Consider the following 16,456-nt stretch of genomic DNA (forward strand, 5'->3'; position numbering starts at 1 on the left):
AGCACTTTAGGAGAACAAGGTGCTGTGCTTCTCAACCAGGGTGGCCCAACCTCTAAAATGGTAGTCCAAGCAGTCTCTACCTCCTGGGCACATCCCCTCTGCAACAGCCCAAGTACACGAATGTCCCATCTTTGCTTTTTCAAGGTCGGCAACAGGGAGTCCCCGCCTAAAGAAGGTTCTCTCTCATTTCCACACTATCCAAGGCTGCCCCAAATGTGCTTCTTTCCTGTTGGCCTGCTCAGGCTAAGGGCAGAATCGTCTCTTTCCTTCTCTGAGACGGACCAAATCGTCTTAGTAACACTTCTTCACGGTGTTGACCATGTCTTTCACGGGGGCTGCTGCTGAGCCTTTCTCTCATCCTTTCATGGTGGAGAGAGAGAGAGAGGATTCTAATGATTTTTACCTCTAGGGGAGAGGGCGATTGTTATGATTATGTGATCACTCTGTATTATGTCTTTTCGACAGGAATTTGTTTGGACTTTCACGTTAAAGTGGGCCCACCATTCCCGCTTTGTGGGGTCATTCAGCACCCTCATTTTGCACCTTTAACATCTCTCTCAGTATCACCTTGGAAATGTTTGAAACGGCATGAGTTTGTCCTCACGTTCCTATCAGCTGGGAATCCGGGGCCCCAACATGAACCTAACCATTGAGCGCAACACCTCTCCACGACCTGTGTAACACTGGGTAGGCCCCTTCACCTCTCGGGTTTTTGAAGCCCTCGGGTGTAAAAATGGGAGGGTTCTATGAATCTATATTTGGGGCAGGACAAGGTCGAGAAGAGTGTGTCTCTGCTATTCTTCTTCCAAAGTGGAATGTCTGCACTCTCTTCCCCATGGGTCCACATGTCACTTGTCCTTCAGGCCCACTGCCAAGGAGCCTTCCCTGATTCCCCAGTCCACACAAATCTCTGCCTCTTAGGGTCAGGGCCGTACAACCTAGCTGCCTCCTAACGTTCATCTTGCCTCTCAAGCCGATATCACGATATGGGTCTCCCTTGCCCTCCTGTGGCCCCTGGGGCTGTGCCAGCCCACCGGCACGCCCCACGTGGGGTGTCTACTAGACTAGGGCATGGGTGGGGAGGCCCCGGCGTGAGGGCCCAGGCAGAGTACCTCTGCCTCCACCCTGCTCTCCTCCACAGAACTGCCCCTCCTCCTCAAGCCTGACCCCCAAGTCACAGGTTTCATACGATGACCTCACTGGCTAGTGAGGACCTCACAGTCCTTCTCACTGTTTCCATGGCAGTGTAACTGTGCAAACAAAGTTTGCTGCCCTCAGAGAAACTTCCCTACTGGTTCTCCACCAGAGACCAATCTCTTTGGTTGTCTGAGACAGAATGTGTGACCGGATCCTCTACACATATTCCAACCTGTGCTCTGTTCCCTGGCTGGGCGGTGCAGGAGGAACAGCGAGACCGGGCATCTGCGGAACAGGCGTGGGGTACACACAACCTCACCTGGCTGCCACGTGTTTCTGTGGCTCTTGCCCACTACGTACACCCGAGTGCTTTCCCAGATGTAAGTAATACCAGTGACCTGGGACACCTTCAGGGTCCCACAGTGCTCACTGCTGAGGACAAGTGAAAGGTCAGCCCCGGACTACTGTGCAGGAAGCTTGTGATCTTTATAAATATAGCCTTCCGCTTTGGGCTACAGGATGCTTCCATTCAGACCCTTTCCTGATGGGCCTCTTAGCAAAAGACAAGTGCGTTGTTGTGGGCAAGTTGTACATGGAGCAGTTTGAGGAAGAGGGCCACTCTTGAACCACACCTTCAAACCCAGGCACCTCTGTGCTGGCACGGAGACATCGAGATCGGTCCCCTCAGACACATCCCATACTGAGCTGCTGAGTACTAGGGGAGACGGTGGTGCCATAGTCATGGGAAGGACGGAAGAACCAAGGGGCAGGGGGTGATGAAGTGCTAGTGAGACCGGAGGGCTGAGGAGATGGTGCCCCAGGAGGCTGGGTTGATGTGAGCCTAGATATGGTACCCAGAAGCCGGGTTCTGAGTCTCCTGTTCACTCTGCCTCAGTAGTGGACCTCGTGCTACTCTAGATACAAGGATCCCAGGGCGAGAGTTCAGTGTGTTTGAAACAGGCAGTATACATGGGGCCCAAGAGGGGTGGCCAAGGTGGGAGTGGTCCTGAACCAAGTTATATTAGATGATTGTTTTCGAAATCTTGAAAGGCATTTCCATGAAAGCCTCAGAAATGACAGACAGCAAGAAATGGTTGGTTTCTCTGTTGTGGAAGGGACAGATGGAGAGGATCATGAGTGCAATGACTTTCGGCTTCTACTGTTTTCCCTGGAAACGGTGAAGAGACTTCCTCATGTGCTGCAGCCGTAGGCTCCAGGAATTGCCTTTGCAGCCAGTTTCCCTTCTCCAGGGACTCAGAGAGGTGATGGGCCAAGGCTGTGTTTTGGATGTCCAGGAGATGAAAGGTCTTCGGCCAGAAACTGGGAGAGACTTGAGAGAGGGTAATCCTGCCAGGAGACAGTGTACAGCCGAAGTGACTGATCACTTCTGATTTTCTTTGCAGCAGCAGCGGCTCCCGTTTCTCCTCCGACACCTGGTCACTACCACGTCCTCTACCGGGGATGTGAAGAAACGCAGTTGGGCTGGCATGGGGAGACCTACTGCCTGGCTGGTGGCTACCGGGCCTACGGGGACGTTCCTTTGGCCACACCAGCAAAGGTGCAAGCCGAGAAGCCAGTCGCCAGACGAGCTCTGAAGAGAAAGTGTGCTCCGGAGGAGTTGGACAAAGATCTCCGCTGCTCCAGACCAAAAATCCGGCGATTGCAGGAGTCAAGCAGCTTACTAGGATTACAAGGTGCTGTGAATCTCAAGCAGAGTGGCCCCACCTCTGGGCACATCCCCTCTGCAACAGCCCAAGTACACGAATGTCCCATTTTGGCTTTTGCAAGGTCGGCAACAGGGAGTCCCTTCCTAAAGAAGGTTCTCTCTCATTGCCACACTATCCAAGGCTGCCCCAAATGTGCTTCCTTCCTGTGGGCCTGCTCAGGCTAAGGGCAGTGTCATCTCTTTCCTTCTCTGAGTCGGACCAAATCGTCTTAGTAACACCTCTTCACGGTGTGGACCATGTCTTCACGGGGGATACTACGGAGCCTTTCTCTCATCCTTTCATGGTGGAGAGAGAGAGATAGAGGATTCTAATGAATTTTACCTCTAGGAGAGAGGGCGAGTGTCATGATTATGTGATCATTCGGTATGATGTCCTTTAGGCAGGAATTTGTTTGGACTTTCACGTTAAAGTGGGCCCACCATTCCCGCTTTGTGGGTCATTCAGCACCCTCATTTTGCACCTTTAACATCTCTCTCAGTATCACCTTGGAAATGTTTGAAACGGCATGAGCTCGTCCTCACGTACCTATCAGCTGTGAATCCGGGGGCCCAACATGAACCTAACCATTGAGTGCAACACCTCTCCACGACCTGTGTTAACACTGGGGAGGCCCCTTCACCTCTAGGGTTTTTGAAGCCCTTGGGTGTTAAAATGGGAGGGTTCTATGAATTTATATTTGGGGCAGGACAAGGTCGAGAAGAGTGTGTCTCTGCTATTCTTCTTCCAAAATGGAATGTCTGCCCTCTCTTCCCCATGGGTTCACATGTCACTTGTCCTTCAGGCCCACTGCCAAGGAGCCTTCCCTGATTCCCCAGTCCACACAAATCTCTGCCTCTTAGGGTCAGGGCCCTACAACCTAGCTGCCTCCTCACGTTCATCTTGCCTCTCAAGCCGATCTCAGGATGTGGGTCTCTCTTGCCCTCCTGTGGCCCCTGGGGCTGTGCCAGCCCACCGGCACGCTCCACGTGGGGTGTCTACTAGACTAGGGCATGGGTGGGGAGGCCCCGGCGTGAGGGCCCAGGCAGAGTACCTCTGCCTCCACCCTGCTCTCCTCCACAGAACTGCCCCTCCTCTTGAAGCCTGCCCCTCAACTCACACGTTCCTTATAGGACCTCAGTGGCTAGTGATGACCTCACAGGCCTTCTCACAGTTTCCATGGCAGGGTAACGATGCAAACGTGCTGCTGCCCTCAGAGATACTTCCCTACCGGTTCTCCACCAGAGACCAATCTCTTTGGTTGTCTGAGAGAGAATCCCTCACCAGACCTTCTGCATTTACTCTAACCTGTCCTACGTTCCCTGAGAGGGCAGTGCACGAGGTACACCGACACCGGGCATCTGTCCAAGAGGCATGGTGTACGCACAACTTCCCCTGGCTGCCACATGTTCCCTGGGGCTTGCCCAGCACATACACCTGAGCACTTTCCCAGCTGCAACGAATACCAGTGACCCGGGACACCTTCAAGGACCCACAGTGCTCACTGCTGAGGACAAGTGAAAGGTCATCCCTGGACAAGTGTGCGGGAAGGTTCTGATCTTTATCAAAGGAGCCTTCCCCTTTGGGCTACAGGATGCTTCCATTCAGACCCTTTCCTGATGGGCCTCTTAGCAAAAGACAAGTGCGTTGTTGTTGGCGAATGGTAAATGGAGCAGTTTGAGGAAGAGGGCCACCCTTGAACCGCACCTTCAAACCCAGGCACCTCTGTGCTGTCGTGTAGACATCTAGATCGGTCCCGTCAGACACATCCCATACTGAGCGGCTGAGTACTAGGGCCCACGGTGGTGCCCTATTGAAGGCAGGAGCGGAAGAACCAAGGGGGCGTGATGAAGTGCTAGTGAGACCAGAGGGCTGAGGAGATGGTGTCCCAGGAGGCTGGGTTGATGTGAGCCTAGGCATGGTACCCAGAACCCGGTTCTGAGTCTCCCGATCACTCTGCCTCAGTATGTGGCCTGTTCTAATCGAGATCAAAGGATCAGAGGACTAGAGTTCCGTGTGGTTGAAACAGGCACTGTAAAAATGGGACCCAAGAGGGGTTGCCAAGGTGGGAGGGGTTCTGAACCAACTTATATTAGATTACCTTTTTGCAAAACTTGAACGATATTTCCATTAAAGCCTCACAAGTGACAGACTGCAAGAAATGTTTTCTCTGTTGTGGAAGGGAGAGATGGAGAGGATCATGCTTGCAATGACTTTCGGGTTCTAATGTTTTCCCTGGAAACGGTGAAGGGACTCCCTCATCTGCTGCAGCCGTAGGCCCTAGGAATCGCTTTTGCAGCCAGGGTCCCTTCTCCAGGGACTCAGAGAGGTGATGGGCCAAGGCTGTGTTTTGGATGTCCAGGAGATGAAAAGTCTCTGGCCAGAAACTGGGAGAGACATGAGAGAGGGAGATTCGGCCAGGAGACTGTGCACAGCAGAAGGGACTGATCACTTTTGATTTTCTTTGCAGCAGCAGCGGCTCCCGTTTCTCCTCGTACAGCTGGTCACTGCCACGTCCTCAACCGAGGGTGTGGGGAAACGCAGTTGGGCTGCCATGGGGAGACATACTGCCGCGCTGGTGGCTACTGGGCCTACGGGGATGTTCCTTCGGCCACGCCAGCAAAGGTGGAAGCGGAGCGGGAGCCAGTCGCCAGACGTGCGCCCAAGAGAAAGCGCGCTCCGCAAGAGTCGGACGAAGATCTTTGCTCCCGACCCAAAATCCGGCGATTGTAGCATGGTGCCAGGAGGCGGACTCCACAGAATCTTGCTGGCTGAGCCATTCTCAAGAGAGGGCCATGGCAAAGCTCACAAGGTTACCACCCGCCACCCCCCCAACGCACCATTTAATGCCCCCGAAGCAAGAACAGGATGGAGAGTCAAGCAGCACGCACCCTGCCCGGAGGTTCACATGCTCCTTTATTCCCAGCCCCTTCTGTCCCCAGTGGGGTCCCCTAATGCTCGGCAAAGTGTTTTTCTGTAACAGATTTCTAAAGTTCGCCACAGCTCAGACTTAGGTCACTACCCCTGTGCTGGGCACTCCTGCCACCCGGGAAAGGTTCCAAAGGTGGAGCAGCTCCAGGGGGTGCCAGGGATCAGAGCAAAAACTTCAGAGGCTGGGGATGAAGGAGTTTGGGCACAGTCCCTAAAGCATCTCAGTGGTTGAGCTTCTGTGAGAAGGCACATCCCCACTGTGTGGGGAGGTGGTGGGGGGAAGGGGTCCCTAGAGGAGGCAGCTAGGGGGAGGGCCTGAGGCTGGAAATGGGGAATGGCGTGCGGCCTCTGAGCGAGCACAGGCACTTAGCCCTTGAGGTTTCTGGGAAAGCTAGAGCCACAAGGGCCACGAGAGAAGGCAAGTGGAGCAGCAGAAGCCAGGTGCCCGATCTCTCCTCAGAACCTATACTTCTCCACGAGGCCGGGCCTTCCACGCTGAGGTAGGAGCGATCCTGGCCAGAAGGACAGCCAGCGGCAGCTCTGGGAGGAAGGGTGCTGCACTGGGGGCTCTGCTGCCATGGAAATGACTTCATTTCCTTCCACTCAAATACCGTACAGACTGGGTTCCTGCTCTGGTGAGTACAAGGGTCGCTGACTCTCCCCAGAAGGTTGTTCAGTTCACATCCCCAAAGTCCCTCTATTCGGGCCCTGGGGGGCGTGTAGCAACTCCTGAGGGCGCTCTTTCCTGAGGCTGGCTGACCGAAGTGGGGGAGGTTCCTGATAGGTCCCAGGTGCTGGTTGAAGTCCCCAGAGAATGGTCATGAAGGCTGCAGAGTCAAGTAGGTGGAGAGAGAAGGCCGGGGGCAGAGGGCCCCTACCTGAATCCAGAGCTCACAAGGTTATTACCCCCCACCATTTCCAGAAACTATCTCTTCCCCCATACCAGCCCCAATGGCCCGGTACCGGGAAACCGGGAGCCCAGAGCACTTGTGGCCACAGAGACACTCGCACGCAGCCCTCGGCGTGGGCGGGGCCTGCTGCAGGCGGATGGGGACGAGGTGTGCTCCCGGGAGGCCTCGGGCTGAAGGTGGCCCCCTGAGAGAAGCACCCCAGCTTGGACAGGAAGTTTAGAGGCGGGGGAGAGCAACCTAGGGCGCCCCCTCAGAGCAGTGGGAGTGGGAAGAGGGCCGGGGGCAGAGGGCACCCGCGATGGGAGGCCAGTGGGCTCTCAGCAGAGGCCAGCTGAGCCCGCGGGACCTGCCTCTGAGCAGGGGCCGGGAGGGCAGTGCTGCCCTGTGGCTTCCGGGCTTCGTGGATCACGGCTCTCCGCACAGGGGTCGTAGGGTCCTCTGACCCTGTATCGCCTCCCTCACCCAGGGCCCCTCGCGAGGCCGCGCCGCTGGGTGGCCTGTGTCGACGGGCACAACCCCATCACCCGCCCCTCTCAGACCCGCCGCCTCTGCCCGCCTGCCTGGCCCTGTGCAGCTTGCGACCCAGGGGGCCTCGAGGGTCCCCGCGCACTCCGCCAGCGGCCTCTGCTGGGTCTGCTGCTCCTGCTGGGTCTGCTGCTGCGGCCGGTAACCCGTGTGCACACCACGCCGGCCACCTCCAGCACCCCAAGTCCGCGGGAGCGCACGCGGGCCCTGATGCGGGACTTCCCGCTTGTGGACGGGTGGCTGCAGTGTGTGAGGGCTGCTTGGGGCCGTTGGGGGCCTAGCCTGGATCTGGGCAGCGGAGGAGGTCCGGAGGTGCCCACACAAGCGTGGTGTGAGGCTCCCTCAGGCTGCCCCAGGCCAGGCAATGTATCCTGCCTGATCCCAAGACCTAAGGGGCCCACCCACTTGCCTTGACCTCCCTCCAGCCACAACGACATGCCCCTGGTCCTGAGGCAGTTGCACCACAATGGGCTCCAGGCTGTTAATCTGCGCAAGTTCAGCCACGGCCACACCAGCTTGGACGGGCTGAAAGACGGTCTCGTGGGTGCGCAGGCACCAAGGGGACACACAAGGTGTCCCCGTGGCTGCTGGGGAATAGTGGGGTAGTTTGGGGGCCTCCGAGACCACAGGTTAGGCACATTGGAACTATGTTACCATAGTGACCTAGAAAGTGCCATGCCATGGATGCTGGGGGCTACAGGGGTCACCGTGAGCCACCCTGACGGGCATCCAAGTACCACAGACAAAAACAATGCGTTACAGGTGACTTCTGGGCACAGTGAGCGCTGTGCCAGCTGAGGAGGCGATGAGAAGCCCAAGGAGTTCCAAGCCCCAAACCAAGCCCTGGCCTTCCCTCACTTCTGTTCAGCCTACGTCCCATGCCAGACCCACCAACGGGATGCCGTGCGCCTCACCCCAGAGCAAATCGACCTCATCCGCCTCACGTGTGCCTCCTATTCTGCGCTGGAGCTTGTGACCTCAGTTAAAGGTACACGGGGGACTTCCCTGGTAGTCCAGAGGTTAGGACTCCACGCTTCCACTGCAGGGGGCTCGGGTTGGATCCCCGCTCACCGGGGAAGAGGCTCAGGTTCAAGGGCTCCTGCTTTGAACCATCTTCTACTCAACATGTAGAAAACAAAGCCTTGATCTGCCCTCCTAAGCCTTGTCCTCTCTCTCCAATTATGGAGTCAACAGACACTTACTGAGCCTCTAAGATATGTCAAGCACTGGTAGGCACTGGACATAACCTGATGAGACAGGAGGGAAAGGTTCAGTAGAACACAGGGTTATAGAAAAGGCACTTAAAAATATGTGAGAAATTCAAACTGTGTATGGTGCTATGAAGGAGCAGTTATGTAAGGCTGTGGGAGTCTACGTCAGCAGGAAAGAGATGGATGCGGCTTGAGGAGGGCCTCCCTTAAGAAATAAACTCTGGGGACTACCCTGGTGGTGCAGTGGTACAGAATCCGCCTGCCAACACTATTTACGGTGGCCAGGACAGGGAAGCAACCAAAGTGTCCATCGAGAGACGAACAGATAAAGAAGATGTGGCACATATATACAATGGACTCTTACTCCGCCATAAAAGGAAATGAAACTGAGTTATTTGTAGTGAGGTGGATGGACCTAGAGTCTGTCATACAGAGTGAAGTAAGTCACAAAGAGGAAATCAAATACCGTATGCTAATACATATATATGGAATCTCAAAAAAAAAAAAGGTTCTAATGAACCTAGGGGCAGGGCAAGAATAAAGACGCAGACATAGAGAATGGACTTGAGGACTCGGGGAAGGGGAAGGGTAAGATGGGAGGCAGTAAGAGAGTAGCATTGACAAATATACAATACCAAATGTAAAATACCTGGCTAGTGGGAAGCAGCTGCACAGCACAGGAAGATCAGCAAAGTGCCTTGCAACCACCTAGAGGGGTGGGATCAGGAGGGTGGGAGGGAGATGCAGGAGGGAGGGGATGTGGGGATATACGTATGCATGCAGCTGATTCCCTTTGTTATACAGCAGAAACTGACACACCAGCGTAGAGCAATTATACTCCAACAGACGTTTAAAAACAAAAACAAAAAAAACAATCCGCCTGCCAAGGCAGGGGACACGGGTCGGCTCCCTGGTCCAGGAAGCTCCCACATGCCGCGGAGCCAGTAAGCCCGCGAGCCACCACTACCGAGTCCACGTGCCACAATTAGGGAGGACCGCGTGCTCAGAGCCCGTGCTCCGCAACATGAGAAGCCACTGCACTGAGAAGCCCGTGCACCGCAAAGAAGAGTAGCCCCGGCTCGCCGCAACTACAGAAAGCCCGCGCCCGGCAACGAAAACCCAACGCAACGAAAAATAAATAAATAAATAAATTCATTCATTAAACAAATAATCAAAAGTTATATTAAAAAAAAGAAAGAAACGAAAAGCAAAAATCTCTGCTGGGAATTCCCCGGTGCTCCGGTGGTCTAGTGGTTAGGACCCCGGGCCTCCACGTCAGGGGGCCCGGGTTCAATCCCTGGTTGGGGAACTGAGATCCTGCAAGCTGGCATCGCAGCCCAATTAAAAATGCAATAAAATAAAATATAACTAAATAAAACAAGAAAGCATCTCTGATTCAAGGTCTAAAGGGTGAGAAGGTGTTTATCGGGCCACTATGTGGGCAGAAAACGTTTCCCATTTCAGTAGTAGCACCTCCATTTACCCAATTACACACCCTTAACCCACATTCCCCTCATCCAATTCATCACTAACTCCTATTCACCTGCAAGCCATCACTAACCTTCCAAATAGGACTCTAACCTGCCTGCTTTACTCCACCTCCAAGGCCACCACTGTGCACAAAGCCAGTCTCCTAATGAGTCTCCCCAAATCCAGTCCTGCCCCCTCCTAGCCATTCTCTTACACTAGCCAGTGCGGTGTCTGAAAAAGGCATCTCTGCCAACCCCACTTCTCTCTTTATACCCTGCAATGGCTTCCCACCAAGTTTACGATCAATCCCAAACAGATGATGGACTGCAGGCTGAAAGACAACAAGGAGGTAGGGAGGGTGTAAGGTTCGAAAGAGGGATGAAGGGTCTGGACAAACAGCGAAAAGGGCTGAAAAGAAAATGATCAACACTTGCACAACAGTCCTGATGCAGGCAGGAAAAATGCAGCAATAGTGAAGGCATACCAATAGCCTCTTTTGATTTCTGCAATGCCCTTTGCAGTTCCCCACGTGCTTCATTGATAACTGTGATTCTCAAACCTAGCTGTACATTAGAATCATCTGGGGACATTTGAAAAACTACCAATGGCCAGGCCTCACCCTAAAGCAATTACATCACAATATACAGTTAACTGGGGCAGGAATTTTGTCGGTGTCGTTCACTGGACATATGAAAAGTAAGTGGCACATACATGCTGCTCAGAAAATAGCTCCTGAATGAATGAAGGAAGGAAGGAAGGAAGGAATGCACCACTGTCACCTGAGATCCAAGGAAGAATTCTTTTCAAACCTTAGGGAGTCACCAGGCAAGGACAGTTACCATGGCAGCCGTGGGAAACACAATACCAAGTGACACTAACACTCCCAGGAGCCCACACTGGTTTCCACAGTAAGTAAACCTTTCTCGTTTCTAAAGGACTATACTGGGAAATACGCATCTCAGTAACAGCTAGAGGTTACTCAATGTCTGCTGGGAGCAGGAGGAAAAGACAAGGGCCTTACACACTATCGAAAGCCACGACAGGAAGAAACTAGGGGCCACGGGCAGAGACAGACAGGCTCCGACAGGCTCCAATCTCTGTGACATTCCTAGGTGATCCCATTGGAAGGGCTCGAGCACGAGAAAGCAGCCACTAACCAGCTACCCTGTCTCAGATATTTGGAGAAAGTCAATGCAAATACATACCTATGCATTATTCCTTTCTGATCATTCTTTCAGTGTATCCTTTCGGGCTTTGTGCGATTCTTTGTTTGGTACCTGAAAAAGGAGTGGCACGTGTCAACGGATGAAACATGTCAGAGCAGACCTCCAAGGAGCTCTGCAGCTCAAGAACGAGGAGCTCCGAGTCTTGGGAAAGAATCGTGAAAGTAGTGTAGAATCACAAGATCTTAGAGCATCCTTTATATCAGCCCCCCCCCTCTATCATATCACCAATCAGTGGGCATCAGTCTATACAGGAACTCTTGGACTCTGCAGTGACAGACAACCCAGCACTCTCTAGACAGATCAAGGCATTGCTCGTTGCTACAGCAGTCTATATCAAATTCACAATCTGACTCCCTGGCACCCATCACTCCCAGGCTGCCTTCTGGAATGGGACACCCCAGGGCACACCTCATCTCTTTTCCATCTGGCACATTTCCCAAACCCATGAGTACAATGTTGTTCTTCCTAAACTACTCTTTAGGAAGAGAACTTTAGGGCTCCCACGTCACCCTCCTAAATCACTCCTTCCTGTGTTTAGGACTTTCAGGAGCCCCCAAGGGTTTCGCACCCCAAGGACATGACGAGCATTGGCATCAACGTGCCTGCTACAGATTCTGGGAAAGGGGCAGGGCCACACAACAGTCTGGCAAATGTGACTGACTACCTGACGTGAGAGTACATCGGACAACCTCAGCCTCTCTTCAGTCCTCAGCCTCTATCCAAGGTTTCTCCATAGCACACTATTTACATTTTGGGCCAGCTCATTCTTTTGGGGTGGTGGGGAAAGGCTGTCCTGTGCCTTGTACGATATGTGGTACCATCCTGGCCTCTACCCACTAGATGCCTGCAGCACCGCCCCGACCAGATGTGAACCAAGGAAAATGTCTCCAGCCATTGTCAAACGTGCTGGGGGAAGGGTGAGGGCAACATCACCCTCACTCAAGAGCCACTGCTCTATCCCATGGCGTTGTTCACCCATGAGTACTCAAAACGCTCTCCTCTGCTGGCTTAACAGCTAACCCTCCAGAAAGTCTATCGTGTATCAAAATGCTATAGGAAATTGAATAGTATTTACCTCTATAACGGTATCTCCTGACACCAAAGGAATACTCTTTCTCCAGAGGTTAAGAACCTCCCAGGTGCTTAATCCGCATTTACCTTATCTCCTACCCCAGGCACTGGAAATGACAGAAATGATCTGACACCCATTTTCGGGATCCGTTCAAGAAGTACCAGTAGTGTAAGGCTTTCTGGCAACCTGAACAACCGAACTCACGTAGAATATCCTGCCGGACCCTGGCTTTGTGAGACAAGCCTCAAACCTGTAGCAGGACCCTCCTCGCTGCTATTTATGGAATCGAGGTAGCTGACTGGAAAGCCGGTGGAGGTGAACAAGCCAAGAAAGCAGTGGGCTCAGCATGAGAAGCTGGAAAGGGTGACAAGGGAGGGGAGAATGAGCCTCAGCTGAAAACAAAGGGGAAAAGTACCAAGCGATGAGTTCTCTTGACTGAAGAGAAGATACGCTGAAGGCCATCAGCTTGCCCACGGGGCCGCCCTCAGCTCTCTGGGGAGCTCTAAGGGAAGGGTGAGCCTGGATCTAGGACTCCGGACTCCTGGTGTCGGACCCCAGGCCTGACCATTCACTCAGACTCTCAATAAATAACTTGTATTCAAAGACCTTGCACGGGGACCCCATCTGGGAAAACATCGCCACACCCTCATAAGTTACAGGGGGAGACCCGAACCGGCCAAGCCATGACAGGAGCTGTGAGGGTGACAAAAGAGCATTGCAGGGATCCGACATCGGATCACCACAAGCCCTCCGCCCTCCTGGCTCCTAATGCCAGGGCCCCATCACCGCGTATCCTCGGACCCCCGTCCTGCCTCCATCGCGCACCCTTCCCCAAGGTTGGCCGGGGCCTGGAGTCACCAGCCCCTGTTCGGACCTACCCACCTCGCCGCTGCTGAGCTCTACCCATCCCGCTCCTTCCACACGCTTCGCCAATTCCGCGGCCCTGACTGAGCCGCGCCAGCCAACGACCGCCAGAACTTGGCGCGCCCGTGAAGTCACTGTCGTGCGCCTCTCCCGCAGCAAGGGGAATAGGGCTCTGGCACCCTGGCTGCGGCTCTTGTCGCTCGTGGCTCGATTGCTTCTGGCGCTTCGCCGGGACCTCACGGTCCGCGGTCCCAACGAGCCCCGGCCCGTGGTGCGCATCCCGCGGGCTCTATGGTGGCGGCAGGAAGAGCGGCAGAGCGGGCAGCGGAGCCCCCCGCGACCGGTGCTGGTGCGACCCGGGCCGCTGCTGATCTCCGCGTGGCGGCCCCAGTTGAACCAGCCGGTACGCCTCACGCTGGGCCCTTGTCAGCCCGCGCCACTGGCTTCGCGCGGCTGGAAGAATCGCCGCGCCCACGAGGACCAATTCTCAACATGTAGAAAACAAAAATAAAGCCTTGATCTTCCCTCCTAAGCCTTGTCCTCTGTCTCCAATTAGGGATTCAACAGACACTTACTGAGCCCCTAAGATATGCCAAGCACTGGCAGGCACTGGAGATAAAATGATGAGGCAGGAGGGAAAGGATTAGTAGAACAGAGGGTTATAAAAAGGGAACTTACAAATGTCTGTGAAATTAAAACTGTGTATGGTGCTCGGAAGGAGCAGTTACGTAAGGCCGTGGGAGTCTGTGTCAGCAGGGAAGAGACTGGTGGGGCTTGAGGAGGGCCTCCCTTAAGAAATAATCTCTGGGGACTTCCCTGGTGGTGCAGTGGTTCAGAATCCGCCTGCCAGCACAATTTACAGTAGCCAGGACCGGGAAGCAACCTAAGTGTCCATCGACAAACGAATAGATAAAGAAGATGTGACACATACATACCATAGAATATGACTCAGCCATAAAAGAAATGAAACTGAGCTATTTGTAGTGAGGTGGATAGACCTCGAGTCTGTCATACAGAGTGAAGTAAGTCAGGAAGAGAAAAAACAAATATCGTATGCTACCACATATATATATATATATATATATATATATATATATATATATATATATATGTATATAAATGTTCTCATGAACCTAAGGGCAGGGCAGGAATAAAGATGCAGATAGAAAATGAACTTGAGGACACGGGGAGGGGGAAGGATAAGCTGGGACGAAAGAACAGTAGCATTGACATATATACAATACCAAATGTAAAATACCTAGCTAGCGGGAAGCAGCTGCACAGCACAGGGAGTTCAGCTCAGTGCCTTTCGACCACCTAGAGGGTTGGGCACAGGAGGGTGAGAGAGAGAGACGCAGGAGGGAGGGGATATGGGGATATAGGCATGCATAGAGCTGATTCACTTTGTTACACAGCAGAAACTGACACACCAGGGTAAAGCAATTACACTCCAACAAAGATGTTTAAAAACAAAAACAAAAACAAACAATCCGCCTGCCAAGGCAGGGGAAACGGGTTTGCACCCTGGTCCGGGAAGGCCCCACATGCCGCGGAGCCAGTAAGCCTGCGCGCCACCTCTACCGAGCCCACGCACCAGAACTACTGAGGACCGCGTGCATCATAGAGCCCATGCTCCGCAACATGAGAAGCCACTGCACTGAGAAGCCCGGGCACCACAACGAAGAGTAGCCCCTGCTCGCCGCAACTACCGAAAGCCCACGCGCGGCAATGAAGAACCAATGCGACCCAAAATTCATTCATTCATTCATTCATTAACCAATTAATCAAAACATATATTAAAAAAAGAAAGAAACGAAAAGTAAAAATCTCTGCTGGGAATTCCCCGGTGTGGTCCAGTGGTTAGGACCCCGTGCCTCCACTTCAGGGGGCCCGGGTTCAATCCCTGGTTGGGGAACTGAGATCCTGCAAGCTGGCATCGCAGCCCAAATAAAAATGCAATAAAATAAAATATAACTAAATAAAACAAGAAAGCATCTGTGATTTAAGGTCTAAAGGGTGAGAAGGTGTTTATCGGGCCACTATGTGGGCAGAAAACGTTTCCCATTTCAGTAAGTAGCACCTCCATTTACCCAATTACACACCCTTGACCCACATTCCCCACATCCAATTCATCACTAACTCCTATTCACCTCCAAGCCATCACTAACCTTCCAAATAGGACTCTAACCTGCCTGCTTTACTCCACCTCCAAGGCCACCACTGTGCACAAAGCCAGTCTCCTAATGAGTCTCCCCAAATCTACTCCTGCCCTCTCCTAGCCATTCTCTTACAGTAGCCAGTGCGGTGTCTGAAAAAGGCATCTCTGCCAACACCACTTCTCTCTTTATACCCTGCAATGGCTTCCCACCAAGTGTAGGATCAATCCCAAACTGATGATGGACTGGAGGCTGAAAGACAAGAAGGAGGTAGGGAGGGTGTCAGGTTCGAAAGAGGGATGAACGGTCGAGGCAAACAGCGAAAAGGGCTGAAAAGAAAATGATCAGCACTTGCACAACAGTCCTGATGCAGGCAGGAAAGAAAATGCAGGAAGAGTGAAGAAATACCAATAGCCACTTTTTATTTCTGCAATGCCTTTGCAATTCCCAAAGTGCTTCATCGATAACTGTGATTCTCAAACCTCGCTGTACATGAGAATCATCTGGAGAGATTTTAAACGCTACCAATGGCCAGGCCTCACCCCAAGCCAATTAAATCAGCATAGACATTTCACTGTATTGCATTTTATTCCCTGCCCCCAAACATACATTTAGCCCCAGGACAAGGAAAAGGGGATGTGACTAGCAATAGAGAGAAATTTTCTGCACAACAATGGCCATGGCAAGCTTAGGCACTTTGGGTGAAATCTCTCTGGGAAGTACTGGCAGTGGAAGAAAAAGCCAAACTGACACACAAGTATTGCCTGGTGTGCATTTCCAGCCTCTGCCTTCTTTCTCATCTCTTGGTGGCAGGTGGAGGAAGTGGAGAAAAGGTGAAACTTCTTTATAAACCGGCAGAAGGTTATAGCATCCTCTCACTATCTCTGCATAGGTTCTAGTCTCTGCAGCACTACAGAAGCTTTGCCCAAAGTAATGAACAGTTCAAAGTCAAATGTAATACTTCATCAGGCGACTTAAAAATGCTTGCACACTGGAAAGAATTGCAGAGAACACAAATGGACCCAGAGCAACCTTTGCCAAAAGAGAATACTATGCTCAATGTACAGCCATAGCTCTTTTCCACATGAGCAGTCAGGAGGATAAAAGAACTTGGTCAAACTCACACAAGTAAGTAGGACAGAATCTGGTCTGTCTGTCCTAAGCGTTGTGTTCTTTAACCACCAGGCTAGCTTTTCTCAGATCTGATTCATGCATACTGTAACCATATACCTCTGTTTGCCTCGAATCTT

The 16,456-nt window shown here is 52.8% G+C and overlaps 1 long non-coding RNA gene across 4 annotated transcripts in view; it reads right to left on the minus strand.

Annotated features, from left to right (window-relative positions):
* The window catches only part of LOC136792138 (uncharacterized), a 55,581-nt gene that overhangs the window by 6,646 nt on the left and 32,479 nt on the right, over positions 1 to 16,456 (minus strand). For 2 of the 4 annotated variants that reach the window (XR_010835443.1, XR_010835445.1), the window contains one exon: positions 11,094 to 11,165. The exons of the other annotated variants lie outside the window; for them this stretch is intronic. This is a non-coding gene — a long non-coding RNA (uncharacterized lncRNA). The remainder of the gene's footprint in view (positions 1 to 11,093; positions 11,166 to 16,456) is intronic. 4 annotated transcript variants of the gene reach the window in all.

Source organism: Kogia breviceps, chromosome 11, assembly GCF_026419965.1.
Source record: "Kogia breviceps isolate mKogBre1 chromosome 11, mKogBre1 haplotype 1, whole genome shotgun sequence".
Classification (NCBI taxonomy): Eukaryota; Metazoa; Chordata; class Mammalia; order Artiodactyla; family Physeteridae; genus Kogia; species Kogia breviceps.